Source organism: Athene cunicularia (assembly GCF_003259725.1).
Source record: "Athene cunicularia isolate RWA chromosome 2 unlocalized genomic scaffold, athCun1 chr2_part1, whole genome shotgun sequence".
NCBI classification, from domain to species: domain Eukaryota; kingdom Metazoa; phylum Chordata; class Aves; order Strigiformes; family Strigidae; genus Athene; species Athene cunicularia.
The window spans coordinates 38,498,749-38,514,400 of NW_020799095.1; positions in this window are offsets into that span (position 1 = coordinate 38,498,749).

A 15,652-nucleotide genomic window follows, 5' to 3' on the forward strand; every position below is an offset into this window, starting at 1 on the left:
ATTAATTTAAATCAACTTTCCTATGTGCTGCATATACCTATTAAATAGTACATCATCTCCATATGCCCTGAGAATCTAACATCATGGAATAATTCAGATTGGAAGGGATCTCAGGGCATTCCAGAACTGGACACAGACTAACGCATGCTGTGCAGAGGGGGATGATCCCTTCCTGTCTCCTGGCTATGCCCTGCTGATCCAGTGCAGGATGCTGCCTGCTGCCATGGTGCTGGGCTGGCTGCTGCCCACTTGTGGCCCCCAGCCCCAGGACATTTCCAGTCCCAGCCTGTGTCACCACACAGGCTCCTCCTTCCCCACTGCAGGACTGGGCACAGAATCATGGAATAGTTTAGGTTGGAAAAGACCTTTAAGATCATTGAGTCCAACCGTTAACTGAGTACTGCCGCGTCCACCACTAAATCATGTCCCTAAGTGCCACATCTACACATATTTTAAATACCTCCAGGGATGGTGACTCAACCACTTCCCTGGGCAACCTGTTCCAATGGTCGACAACCCTTTTGGTGAAGAAATTTTTCCTAATATCCGGTCTAAGCTTCCCCTGGCGCAATGTGAGGTCATTTGCTCTCATCCTATCGCTTTTTACTTGGGAAGCCAACACCCACCTCACTACAATTTCCTCTCAGGTAGTTGTAGAGAGTGATAAGGTCTCCCCTGAGCCTCCTTTTCTCCAGACTAAACAACCCCAGCTCCCTCTGATACAGAGAATGATTACTTGAGACTTATTTACTTACTTGCTTATAGGAAACTGCTTAGCAACTTATTTACTTACTTATAGCAAGTTATAGTATTACTTATAGTATTTTTTAAATATTGCTAAGAATCCTGCTTGCCCAGACTGTTCTATGGAATTTTACCAAGAACTTCTGTGTTCATCAAAACAAAGCAGTTCACTGTGAAAATCTACCAAGAATTACAATGTTCAGCAAAATATTATGGTTTTGTCCTTGAGGAACAGGTGTATTCTAACTAGCTGGAATCTTGGTAATGAGTAAAGATAGCCATATACGGATGGTAGAAGTTCTAATGGTTCTCTTAGATAAGATAGAAAGTAAACTGTCTGAAAAACACTCTTGATATTCAAGAAATTGGCCAAGAGAATCTGCACATGCTCCAGGGAAAAAACAATGTGAGACAGACTACAAGCCTTCCTCCCAAAGACCCCCGAAGATGACCACCAGGAGGCAATGCAGAGGTGCAAAAACCCATAAACTGTTGACATCAGCCTTTCGAACTAACCCAGACTTACTCATGCATGTGTATGTTTGTGTAATGTAACCCAATGAATATGTATATTCACACTCTGAGTTTTTGGTAAAATGTGCGGTGGGTGTGCAAGCTTTGTGGAGAAATCCCCTTGCACCCCTGAGCTGGAGTAAACATACCTGCTTTGTAACTCTATTCGAGTTGTAGTCTTTTTCTGTGAATCACCTCAACCACTCCTCCAAGGACTTGTGCTCTAGACCCTTCACCAGCTTCACTGGCCTTCACTGGACACAATCTGGCACCTCAACTCTTTCTTGTAGTGAGGCGCCCAAAACTAAACACAGTATTTGAGATGCAGCCTCACCAGTGCCGAGTAGAGGAGTAAGATCACTTCCCTTGTCCTGCTGGCCACACTATTTCTGATACAAGTCAGGATGCCATTGGCCTTCTTGGCCACATGGGCACACTGATGGCTTATAATTCAGCTGAATGTTGTCAGCCAACATTCCCAGGCCCTGGGGTTCTGGCTGCATTTCACATGGCTCCTGGCAGCCTATTCCAAAAATACTGCACTGCAAGCATTGCTCATTGTTAAAACTAAAGATATTAGTGACGTTTCTTCACAGCACACAGACCTCTAACCACTAGGAGGTGCCACCACCAAAGGGTAGTTCCAGGTACCTGAGCACCCCACCAACCGGTCTCTGCTATTAGCATCAAATCAGGCACCTACAAAAATGGAAAAATTATTTTGTGCTGCCCCTGGAATGTATGTGGCAACCAACTCCGAATTAGGAAATTAACAATAAAGCTTTATATAAATAAATCCATAAAGTTATGGGAGATTAACACATCTCTACCATGACTACTGATTGTTTGTGCTGTGCACAGTTATGTTCTCTTTGCTAGGGGAAAAAAGAATTAAATATGCAAGAAAAATATATTGAGCGGTGTAACACTCTATCTCTAAAATCCCTCATGTCCATGCTGTGAGCACTGAATAACACTGTCTTGCCCAAACTGCAAAATAAAACTTTTAGGTAGGATTTATTCCTCTGCAGGAAGATTCTAGACATATATGCAAGCACTGCCAGAAATTCCAAGTGTGCTAAATCCACAAGTAAAGTAAGAAAAATATATCCTTTTGAGATTATTTTGCAGTAACACAGAGTTTACTCCATAAACTGCATTTAAATACAATAAATAACGCAACAAACTGGTTTATAGGTTACAATTTGTAACTATTAGTATTAACTCCAGGTGACAGATATGAATTACACTAATCAAGTCCATAGCTCATGAATATGTAGTGAAATGTCCTGGGTATAATGGTGCACAATCTTCTATGCAGGGACATTAGAATTTGGGCAACAATGCTGAAGAAATGCAGACTTCAGATTGCAGCTTGACAATTGAACCATGAGTGAATTCGATGAAATACAGAAGTGCTTTCTGTTTCTTCCAAGAGCTTATCTCTTACCTCCACCCATCATTATTTGCATTGCTTAAACTTAAGCATTTATTGTTTTTTTCAGCCATTATGATAGCTTTTCAAATTCACTACTAGATTTAGACTGGAATAATGGATTTTACTGGAATAACCATCCACATAGGTATGTCTGTACATACACATATATATGTTGTAGACTGATATGTGTATGATTGATCTGTGTTGATTAAATAAACAAAAAAGTGAGTCTGGCAAAATGTTTCAAGGGAAGATTTAGGAGGGTAGAAATACAGTTGTCTACCCTAGTGACATCCAGCATGAGATGCAGAGCCTAATTTCAGAAATGTACTGGAAATAGGATTTCCATTTGGGGGCCATTAATATCAAGCACTATTAAAGATGGAAACAACCAATTTTGATATGTGCTCCCAAGTGAGCACAGTCAATTAATCTTGTAGTATGTGAACTCTAAACAATGATTAATATACAAAGAGAGTTGCAAAAACATTATTATATACTCACATTTCTGACACACTGTAACTATGAAGTTAAGAAAAAAGATGAAATGTCACTCTCTGTTCTAATGACTATATTATTCCTCTGGGAGCTTCAAAGTCAATGCTTGGTGGGTAAGACTTTGCAATATAAACAGCTTTGCTGAGCCATGTGGAAGGAATGCACAAGTTATGTGAATCACAGGAAAGTTTATCTCAATTTAGGTCGGCTACAGCATCTTAGGTTTCTGATGGGATTTAGAGTTTTAGCATCTCAGACGCCTTACTCTCCCCTGCCACTTGGTCAGCCATGCACAGGGGCACCCATGAGCTCTCCCTGACTCTTCTGCAGTTGCTATAAGCAGGGTGCATGTGGGAAGAGATCCCCCATGCTCCCTACACTACAGCACAGCTGTTCACATGAGCAGCGGGTTGCTTGGGCACCGCCTGCTGCCGACACTAATTCCCAGTCTGGTTTAGAGGAGAAGCAATGCGTCAGCTACGTTTGCTGGATCAAGCAGGTATATGGCACAAATAAAAAGTGATAAATTAATGTATGTTGAAAAAGACCTACAAATCAATACTGGGACCCAGGACCCTGAATAGATATGCGGAGCATTTCTACTGATTAATGTTGTAGGAAAATCCTGCTGAGAGTGAGTGGGGGACTGAAAGGTTCAGGAGTTTCCACTGTGTCCTATAAAACTGCTCCCAAGACTGTAACTATATTCCCTTCCTTTGGTCTCCATGCCTATGTGCACATTATAGCTCATACAAAAAGCTACACTGCCTAAGCAGGCTGACATGAGGCCGGAGGAGCCCTGCACACCACCATCACTCCACCATCGCACCCGTAAGGATCAGACACCCATGGAACAGAATCTCTGTTTAACATATGCCTGTGCACACACATGCAGCTGCCTCCAGATCAAACCCACCAAGGAAAATTAGTTTCCAGCTAGTATCTGCAAAGACAATGTGGAAATAATCACAGTAGCATGTTAATTTATCTGTTAAACACTTTTCAAGATACTTTAACCAAAACAGGCCTTATTTTCATCTCTGGGGAACAATTTTTAGCAATAATATTTATCTATTACTTTTCCAAATTACCCAATCTTTTTGAGACAGTGTAATTTCAATACTTTCTTGTGGTACTGATTTAAGTGTGTAGTCACTCATTTCTAAACATGCCTAGCATTTTTCTGAAACTTTGAGAACAATCACTATATAAATTCAACTACTATAACCATGATTATTTTATAAGGTTAAATAAAACAGATCTGTCAATCTTCTTGAATTCAGGGTTCTGACTACTGCTAATCCAGAGCAGGAACGGTTGTGCAGTGTTCCACATTAGGGCAAAGGAAGGAAAATACCTCAAAAGCAAACTCCTAAAAACAGTAATCTCAAGGACTGTTTTGTTTTCAAATGCATTCAGAACTCATACAGACTTATTTTTTTAAAAAAAAATACCCTAAGGTAACCTTAGGTTTACCATGGCTCTACTCCTACTGTCTGACCATGCTGCAGAGTATTACCACATTTAAGATGAAATGCAGTTAGCACCATCATGAAAAATAAAGACATAACTGAGTGCTACCAACTCTGCATTTTACCTTTCCTGCTATTTCAATTTACATCCATGTTTTGTTCAAAGGTCATCAGTTATGGTTCCTCCTCACAAATCCACAATAATCCTCTTTTTCAAATCAAAAACTAAGGTCAGGTCTTGTCTAAGGTTGAGGCTAGCCCCAGTTTAACCAGAAAAAAACAGAATCCCACTCCCACACTCTTCAGTAGTGAAGAAAGCCCGTAACAGGAAAACCCTAACTCCCCTCCTTGCCCTGAACCCTTCAAACTTACAAGTGATTCTCCTCATTTTCAAACTCCTCCCTCAATTTCATATCCAGTTACAGAATTTGATGTAAAAAAATCACCCACCCCCCATGGTTGCCAGGTTCACCACAACCTTCCCTCCTCCTCTGGCTTCTTGAAATCCAATCTTCTCCATCATTCACATTTACTTGTGGCTCACCATCACTTCCATATCTGGGTAGCAGTAGAAATAGAGAGCATTTCCAAGATATTAAAGCAAACAGATGGCAACTAATTGAAAAAGACTTAAGAGCATGTCCCATCCATTTGCTACACCAGTATTCCTTCCAACTTGACATTCCAATACCCTCACAGACCTAGCTGCTTTAGTGAACATCAACAAAAGCAAAGCTTGCCAAGTTAAGCCCTGACAATGAATCCTCTAACACAGGAAGACAGGGGTTAGCATATAAAACCTCCTTTTACCTCCTTAGTTATCTTCTCCCTTGTCACCTTCAGTGATAGGGAGCAGCTAACAGTAGTACACTGAACTCTAACCCATTACACATCTTTCAAAATCGCTTAAAGCTCTAACAGCATGTCTGCACTCGTCAAAATTAAGGCAGAAGACTTTATTAAGAGAGAAGCAAAACCAGCTAGTCTTCTTGACCAGAAAAGAAAGCAACAAAAAATAACCATTAAAACCCATGAAGCAACGCCAAGCCCTATTTTGAACAAAAGGTAAACCTTCAAGTCTTCTCAACAGCTTTGAGTATATCATATAGGAAATAGTAAAAACTGCTTAATTTTTCCCGCTCAGGGCACCACAATTTATATCTCTAGAAGTCTTGATTAATATAAGAATGATATGACACTTCAGTGTTCTCAGTCATAACTTATAAAGTGGTCTAAATTACAAATTCCTATCTTTGTAACAAAGTCAATCTTGGCAGAAGATACAGAGAAATGATTCAATTGCATACAGAATAACAACATTAGAAATACTCAAATGCACCATAATATTCCACCTAGAATTATACCTTCAAGCCCTGTAAAACCTAAGCCATTATCTCTCTTCTCTTCTGCTAGACAAATTAGGAGAGTAAATCCCCTACTTGGTCAAACCTGAGTTTGAAACGTCCTGTTTCTAGCTCATTATGTCCTTTGAGAAACTGACTTTACTGAAAATATTTTCAAAGTAACAACATAATTATATACACACACACACCCCTATATACATATATACAGAATATGAGAATTCTTCATTACGAATGGCAAAAATAAGTTTCATATAGAATTGATTAAAAACAAATTAGAAAAATCCATTATTCATTTATGTGCAGCTCATGTTCACAGAAGTAGTATTTTTTAAAAGCACTGCAAGTTTCATTTTCTATAACTAACTTTTAAAACAAATACAGTATATTTAAGAACAAGCAGCAAATACTGTCTAATGGGCTGTAGAAAAAACCCAAGTTCTTTGAAACCACACAACTTTTTTTTCAGAAAACCTGTTTTATATTATTCACCTGGGATCTCTCCAATTGGTACCCCACTAAAATGCAGACCAAAGGTGCTGTTATCTCTTGCTGACTTTGAACAATCGGTGCATAACCAATGCTGCTGTTAGGTACATTAAGACAGCATCTTAAGCTTCACTGAAGAGAAAAAACTGCTTGCTGTTCTGCCACACAGTAGAGCGAAAGGAAGAGCTTAATGAATAGAAATAGATTAAAATATGGCAACTTTTGGACTGTTTTAGCATAAGTTTTAGATAGTATACGCTAACAGCTCCCCAGCCACTACTGCATCAAGCTAACCAAAGTTTTAAACCATTTCATCTAACCACAAGCCTCCATCCATGTGTTTTTGCAAAACACTTCAAATTAATCTAACTTCTCAAGTTTTCCCCCAGCAATCAACAGGCCTTTTTTATGTCTTTTCTACATTAATAGTAACAGCACTGTTAAAAATACAGTGAGTTTCAATAACTGAGATAAAAATATATTTCTTTTAAAATCTCTCATACTGTTCCAAATAGCAAGATGCCTGGGCTGACAGAAGCTTACAAGCATCAAAACAACTACCGTGTGTGTGTGTGTGTATATGTATGTGTGTGTGTATATATATATATATATATATGCATATGCCCACTCTTCTATATAAACCCTACTCTCCAATTCTTAAAGCCAAGAACAGTGCTCTTAAAGAGGAAACATGCCACAGAAGATTTTTTAATTTGGATTCTCAGATTTCTGCCATGCACTATTTTGATTTAGAAAAAGAATTATGTATGCTCACACAACTGAAAATAGTCAGGACAATAAAATAATTGTTAAGAGCCTGAACATGCATTTTCATTTCCCAGGAGCAGGGGGCTTGCTTTTTAGCTGAGAATTCTGCAACTCAGCAGAAAGTCATACAGCCGCTCTTACATGCTTTTCTCCTACAGGCAAGTAACTCACAACCACGTACAGATGGAAGCCCCAGCACAGGCAGGACAAGTCAACTGCACACCCAAGTCACTTATACACACCACCTAAATCGTCACCTGGGGGCTGAGCTGCCCCCTGCCTGTGCCAGCCAGGCTGTTGAGAGAATTCCCAGGGGAGATCCCAGTCTCTATATAGCAAGCTGTTCAGATATTGAGAGTTCATGAACTTTCTTACTTTGGTAAAACATGGAGCAAGATCTACTGGCTGCAAGGTACCAGGCGAAGCTGACCAGGGGCTTTTGCTATCTCCCAGGTAGTCAGCATTTCCAATTCACAGACCCATATCCCTTCAAAACTAAGGCAGGGGGGAAAATCAAAGTTTTGCTGGATTTTTAAGCATCAATGCTGAAGAAAAGGAAGAGGAAAGAAACCTATTCATTTAGTCCTCAATTTAAAAACCAGACTGTTTATACAAGTAGATGTAATAGATCTCAATAGACTGCATGAAGTAGGTGGGGGGACACAAAGACAGGTCACACACAGTAATGCAGGAGGAGGGATTACACTCTCCTGGCTGCTAAGAATCAGATACTGACTCACAGTAACACCCTCAAATAGGCCAAACTTCTGTTCCAAGTTCACATGCATGGATTTCATCAGAAGGCTTGCACTGAACAGTAAAGTTTAGCCCTAATAACAATTTATTTTGCTGTATGACTCGTACCATTTCTATGCTTCCTATTTCCTAAAAGGCTGACTTTGTTCTACTGTGTTCCTTTACATAGCATGCAGGTTGTTACACCAGGAATGCAGTTACTTTCCTGTCTAGAAAGACAAAGTACAACATAAAAATCAGTAATAATGTAAAATTTTGCCATTTGAAATAAGATTAGTATTTCAGACAGCTTAGAGATATTAGGAATCCTCACCCTTAAATTTTCTTAAATGCAAGCTTCTTGAACACAAACTTCAAGTAATAATGTCAGTTCTGGCAAAGCTTTCATTTGACACAAAGATTTTCTAAAAGACATACCAGTGTCAAAGATTAAGGCACCTGACATCTTGGTTGAAAGAGATGCAGCTTTGTGGAGCACTCTGCAGAGTATGGCCTTGCTGCTGGACCTCCTATGTCCCAGCTGAATCTCCTGCCCCATGGAGACTCCCTCTCATGCATTTTACAAAAGCTTTTACAAAATCTCCCCCATTCATTGAAATGCTGTAAAGAAACTAAAATCTTACTTATTTTCACAGAATAGAAAACTTATTCCCTAGCTAGTTCCATTATTTAAAACCACAGTTGTTTTAAAATTTACTTAGCTTTAGCAATAATAAAAAAAAAAAATTAAACTGACGGACTCAGAAATTTCAGAACTCTCAAGCTCATGCAAAACCTTTTCAGACTGTGTATCTAAATCAAATTAGATCAAACATAATACTATGATAGTCAAACATTCTCCTAAAATTATAAGATGGGGAAAATATGCACATTCTCTTAACTCTGGAATTTTTCATACTTCCTAGGAGAAGTGCAGTCTCGTTCCACAATACAATAGAACATATTCAAGCTGTTCCCTGCACTGGTCTGTAAAGTAACGAGTAAAAGCAGACATGTTTATGCTGTTAATTTGGAAGATGCCATATTTTGTAAAAATCAAACACATCAATTAGAATTTATCACACTGATGTTTTAAAGTGATAATTTACATCCTCATACACAGTAAATGTAATAAAAATTCTTATACTTTGAATTTTAAATCAGTCTTACCTGAATGACTGATTTAAAGATATTTTAAATATGTTTAAAAAGTAAAGACTTCCTTAAAATTTTTAGTGGTCCACCACACGGTGTTCGATAAGCTACACACTTCTTTCAAGGTTCACAGGAAAAAAGGCATGTCTTCACAACAGCTACTCTTCCAAACATAAAAAAAAAATTTTAATTGCACTTAATCTTTCATACTCATACGTGCTGAAAAGACAATGTTACACTGAAACAATTAAGAGCAATATACCAATGACAGACATCAGAAATAGTTCCATAAGTAATTATGTCTGCATATATTACTCTGTACAGAGATATTCAGGATGCAAAATTTTGACCTTGGTCACAACAGAAAAGATGCCTGTATTTTGTTTCACACCACCATCATGATCAAAAAGGATAAAGAGACCCCAATTACTTTTGCTTTAGGATTTTCACACCTCAAAATCCAAACACATATAATATAAATGCAAAGCTTCACTTTGAGCTCACCTTTTTTGCGTGCATTAGAAACAAGGCAAGGCTATAGGTACTTATTGAAAATGCTTAACTGAAACAGAACCCAGGTGGGGTGCACAGGACACCACCAGCTCAGCTCCAGAGCAGTGCAGGAAGCAAAATTGCAGTTGAGCAGTGGCATGGACAGTGGCAGTGTGGTAATGGAGAAGCTCAGTGGAATGTCTTCCACCTCCAGCTTATTACTGACATGACCACAGCAGATAAAGATTTCAGCAGCAACCAGAGCCCTGCCTTCCCAAAGATGGAGCATCTGCCTCCCAATATTATAGCTATTAGTTGATCCACTTGAAATTATACTGACCTACCTAACTGAATTTCTTAAAACTCATTTTACTATTTTCAGAAAAGATTGTGCCATGGACAGAGGGTATCCCACAAGTAAGAAGTGCTCATAACCTGCCAGTGCAAGGACAGCTACTTTTAGTTCTGGAACAGGCATCGACAGCCTACTTTGGTGCAAGCTCAATGAAGAAAGAAACACTCTCCACTTCTCTGATGGGCTTGAAGTACAGCCTTCACGTCTGTTACACTGATTGCTCTGCATGGGAAAAGGGCTCTCCCCGCTCGCTTCTCTATTCTCTGCTCTCCTGGCTGTCTCTGAAGCCAAAAGAAGAAAATAAAACAGGGGGTTTCAGACCAGAAGTAAACACTAGTATACTCTAACCAGCAGCAAGAGTTTGGGGAAATTACACAAACCACTGCCACTGCAGTCCCTTCAGAGAATCAGGGGTTTTGTCCTACACCAAGAAGCCTTAGGAGTCTAAATTATATGGATGAGACATGGGTTAGCCAGCCAAACAGGAGGAGAGCAAAGGATGAAGTTCAGTGGGTGATGTGCAGCCATCTTGTGAAGATGTGCAGAAGCAGCTCTAACACAGCACAAAAGTGTCACAGGGAAAAGATTAAAAAAAAAAACAAAACCAAACAAAAAACCCACACCAGAATTTGTCATTACTAGCAGATCTCTGTCCTTTAAAAGGAAAAATCATCATCATTTCAGCCAAACTCTGAAAAATACAGTTTGTCTTTGGACTACAATACACAGCTCAAGTTTTCACAGTGCAGCTCAGACACAGAGGAGATAAGTGTAGGGTTTTGCACAATTTACTTGTATTTAGCTTTAGAATGTTTTTGTCTACATAAGTCCTGTTTCAAATCTTAAAGGCAAAAGAGGATCAGGGAAAGGTTACTTGAGACTTCTGCTTCTTACATTCTCTTTTGATTACAGACTAAATCCAAAAGAGACTACCCTGAAAGGCCAAGATAAACGTGAAACCACATAATTGGTCTGGCTCAAACAGCACTCAAGTCAGGAGAAAGCGCCCCCAACTCCAGAGACATTCAGCCTGCACTTGAACACCACATTAAACTCTATTTACCATTTGCCTGAAAAGTCATATACATATGCTACAGGAATGTTTTGCCAGGCTCAGGCAGTGATGGTAGATATACCGTAAAGAGTCCTCGTCTTCTGCCAAGATGTGTACACAGCACATCCGCATTGTTTTTCTTGGTTACCCTCAGAAAGCATTTTAACTTGACATGGAAGACCATGTTTTATTCTAGTGAAATTCTTGCAAGCTACGTCCTTACAATGAGTCAACATTAACAAACATTTGCAGAATTTTGAACTCCAAGTACACAAAATACAGACTCAGAAAACAAAGTAAATGAAGTTTAGAAATACATTTGATTCCTAACACACAGTATGGATAAAGAGGAACACTGTCATTTTGCTATAAAACAGGTACTGTGCTGTGATACAGTGCAGTTGGCACACATGAATAAATAATGAAAGTGTGTCATTATACATAAGATGTCTATCTAACAGCCAGCTCATTAGTTTATATGAGTCCCTCCTTCACTAGATGAGAGCAGATTTGGTTTATGGATGACAACTAAAAGGAAACTCTCAGACACATCACACATGACTTCAGGGACAGCAGGGATAAATTAATGAATTTCAGTGTAATGTTATTACCAGAAGTTTTGGACAGCTACAACATGCAAGACAGAAACAACTGGAGATCATATATGATGTTCCCCAGCACAACAGTATTGCCTGTCCCTGGAAAACATCACTGCAAAGGTCTGAGCCACCCACCCGTTCATTTTTCTTCATATACATTTTTGTTGCTTATTCTATTCCTGTTTATGCTGATAAAACCGTTTTGAGTACTGTAGTTGAATTAATACTGGAAAATGTTTTCAAAAAAGTAAAATCCAGACTAAAATTATCTTGTAATTCATGATACAGAATTTTTCCAACTGCTTTGGAAAGCAGAAGGGAGAACCAAGGCACACTTAAGAATGTATTATTTACCTGTTCAGTCTTCAAAACAAAATGCTAACACTGACATCCCTGCAGTATTCATTTATGCCCCACCACCTGTGGAAGTCTGGCCTCCTGGAGTGGGTAACACAGATGACTGTAGGTATGGGGAAGAGGAACAGCAATAGGGCTGCCCTAATCCAGAGGGGATGGAAGGGAGGTGGAGGTGCCTGACAGGTTGGACAGGGAAGCACGTTCCCCTCAGGACATCACAGCATCAGTAAGGCTCAAATCACAACCCACTGGATGGGATGGGCTCTCCACACACCTAATGCTGACCCTCAGCCAATGCCACTCATCCCCAGGGGTGCTATGACGGTGGCCCCTGGCAATACAAGCACATTAAGCAAGCTCAGGTCCCCAGGTCTCCCCAAGCTCTGCTTCTTCATCCCTCAGCACAACCTGGGTCTTTCCTTTTGTCTCCTCAGTCACCTTCAAGTGCTGTGCAGGTAAGTGGCTCCCAAATGCTGCCTCTGCAGCAAAGCCAAACATAGTGGGTAATGCAATCAGTGGTAGCACCAGCTCGGGTTGGATTCAACAGCTATAAAGCAGCTTCAAATTCAACCAACAGGCACTTTGGCCAACAGTACCGACAACCCTCAGTCTGCTAGACTGTAATAGCTATTCCTCTCACCAGAGACAGCACCGTGTGACCTCAGGTAAACAAAACCAACAAGGCATGGAGGCCTCCTCCACTTTGCCACGGACTGTCACAGAACATTCAGGTAAGAGATGGGAGGCTCAGTGAAAAATTCACTGTATGTTGGCAAAGGGTAACAAGATCTTTCCCAACTTCCTCCACTCTCCTGTTAAAAAAAAAAAAGAAAAAAAAGAAAAAAAAAGCTAAGCTACATAAGGTGTTCCAAGCCCTCTGCCAAGCAAGCAGTGCAACCACACAGACCAAGGAAAAGATAGCATAGCAGAAATCATGGATGCATACTACCTATCTCTGAGGGAGGAAAAAACCCATATGCCACAGCTACTGTAAACTAGGTGACCATAGAGAATGGGGCCACAAATGGTCTTCAACATACTCAGAAATATACTGCCCAAATACTACATTGCTGCTGAGCAGCCGTTTTTACACACTGCATCCCTGCTGCTTATTAGGAACAAGAGGAGTCATTCCCAACAAAATGCACTGTTGAGGCTTGTAGCATGAATCCACGACCACAACCAGCTCCTTGCATATCATTACTGGCAGGTGAGAAATGCAGAGGGGGAAGGCAGTCCAGTCCTCTTGTGGGTTAAGGAAGTTCACCCAGCAGTCACATGCACCCAGTTATTTCAATGATCCTTAAGACAAAAAGTGTCCCCCAACCACCCAAGCTCCAACATTGACTCTTCTGCCAATACCATGTGCCCAAGCCTGTCACACCAAATGCAGCAGCATTTTGGCATTCACCACGTACATACCAAAGGGCTCCAGCCTCTATATCACTTCACACAGTGTGAGAACCCTGGCTCTGATCAAGCCTTGATAATCTGGCAAACAGGCACTACACATTTTGCAAGAAATCTTGTTGGAGAACACTTAGCTGTTCTGGTAACTTACTTGCTTTGATGATATTGCAATGTCTTAAATATTAAAATAAATAAAAATGTAACAATCAGAAATAGCCACCACTTTCCCCCCCAAAAAAAACAGAGGGGTTTGTAGCATACATCACTGGAGGGAAGTTGGGGTGTTTTTTTTAAAGATGTCAGAAAGCAGCAAAATTGACAGTCAAATGACAGGCTCCATCAAATTAAGATTGCAGAGGAAATTAAGCAAGTACACCACAATGATGGGAAGTGAATCTGTGGACAAAGCAAATACTTCGACTGCTTTCCTCCAACTCTTAAGAGTATTATTAATGTGCCTTTTCCTGTATACACAAGTTTTAAAGCTAATTACATTCCAAAAACGCTTACCAAAAAAATAGCCAATTTATTGGAGTTTTTAAAATAACAGAGGTTAGCTGGAGAAATATATCTACTGGTGCATTAACATGCAGTTACTGCAGCACAGTGTAGAAAGGTGTTCCATACCCAAGAATTCAGCTGCTACATCATGTAATCTGGAAACCACGACAAAAATGACAAAAACTGAAACGAATGTAAGCTAGCTTCCTCAGTTAGCTGAGTCCACTGGGTAAGACAGAGAAAATAATAATTTATAGCAAACTAGGTTTTGCCATGAGCAGTATTTAATAGATTTCATCCCAGTCCGGTCACTCAAAATGAACAAGAAACGCAGCAGGGCCAGAGCGCTGCTCCCCCCTGCACAAAGCACGTGCACAAGCACCCAGCCTGCACTCTGGTTTCTGATGTATGGATGTCTGATCTTAAAATCTCCTGAAGACTGTTTTTTTAATATATTATTTTTTAAATAACGAGCCTGGGTATCTCATTTTGTTTCTTATATCTACATCTTACAAACCAGAATTAAAGAGGACTTACGCAAAAGTAAATAAAACCCTACTAAATATCCACACAGAGTCACTCGACTGTGAATGTAAACACCTCGCTGCAAATGCAGTTTGAATTACGGTAGTAAAGACAGGTAAAGGAACTATAGGTGAGTGACAGTAAAGTGTTACCTCTGTTCTTCCAATTTCCTTCTGTTCTCCGCAGGCGTTTTTTTAATTATAAAATTATTCCTTTGATTAAAAGTCTGGTGAATCCATGTATCATTGAGACACATTTACAGGCCTTGTACTGCATCCTGACTTAGCTTTTTTTTTACTAGTTTGTGCTTTAAACATGCTCAGGTTTTGTTTGTTTTGTTTTGGTTTTTTTAATGCTTATGATTAATCAATTCTTCGTGCAAGAATCAATGATGTGCATTCCACTTAAGGGCTCAGGCTCCCCTTCCCAGCGTCCCTTAGTGCACATTTGTACTCGCCAGTGTACCATCTCTCTCCAGTGCAGAGCTTTAAGAAAGGAAGCTCGTTCTGAGACGCAGACAGGCTGTGTTCAGAACTGGTGCCAGAAACCCTCTACAATGCACTGCAAAAAAGACTCTGCAACAGCCATGTATATTCTGCAGTCTCTTCCATTTTCTGCAAATTCCTGCCTCCGTTAAAAACACACTATTCACTTGCCAGCAAACTTAAGTACACTCAAATAATTTGCTTTTCCATTATTACATTTTTTTCATTGATTTAGACTGAAAGATGTTCCTATTTTTTAAATCTGAAAGAAAAATTATAAGCAAATCTCCCCCACCTTGTCTGGAAAGAACATGCCTCCTTCACTTGAGAGAGGAAAAAAAAAAAGTGTGAATACAGTGGGAACAGAGGGAATGGAGGAGGGTATGGGGAACACATGCCTGGGGTTTTGGGGTTTGCTTTTGGGTGCTGGTTTTTGTTGTGCTTTTTTAAATCTATTTTTATTATTATTTTAACTTCACAGCTATCCTCTAGAGTCAGAAGATTTAGGAGAAAAGCATAATTTCTCTGCAAGAACAGTACTTTAAGCAGTGGACTTGGGGATACCTGCTTTTCATTTCAAAGTACATTTAACATAATGCTGTATAAATATAGTTAGAATTGCCTTTCAAAAACTCTAGAGAACTCTGTTCTAACGAAACAGGCAGGATGCTTAGTGCCTTCTGTTGTTACAGCATCTGATA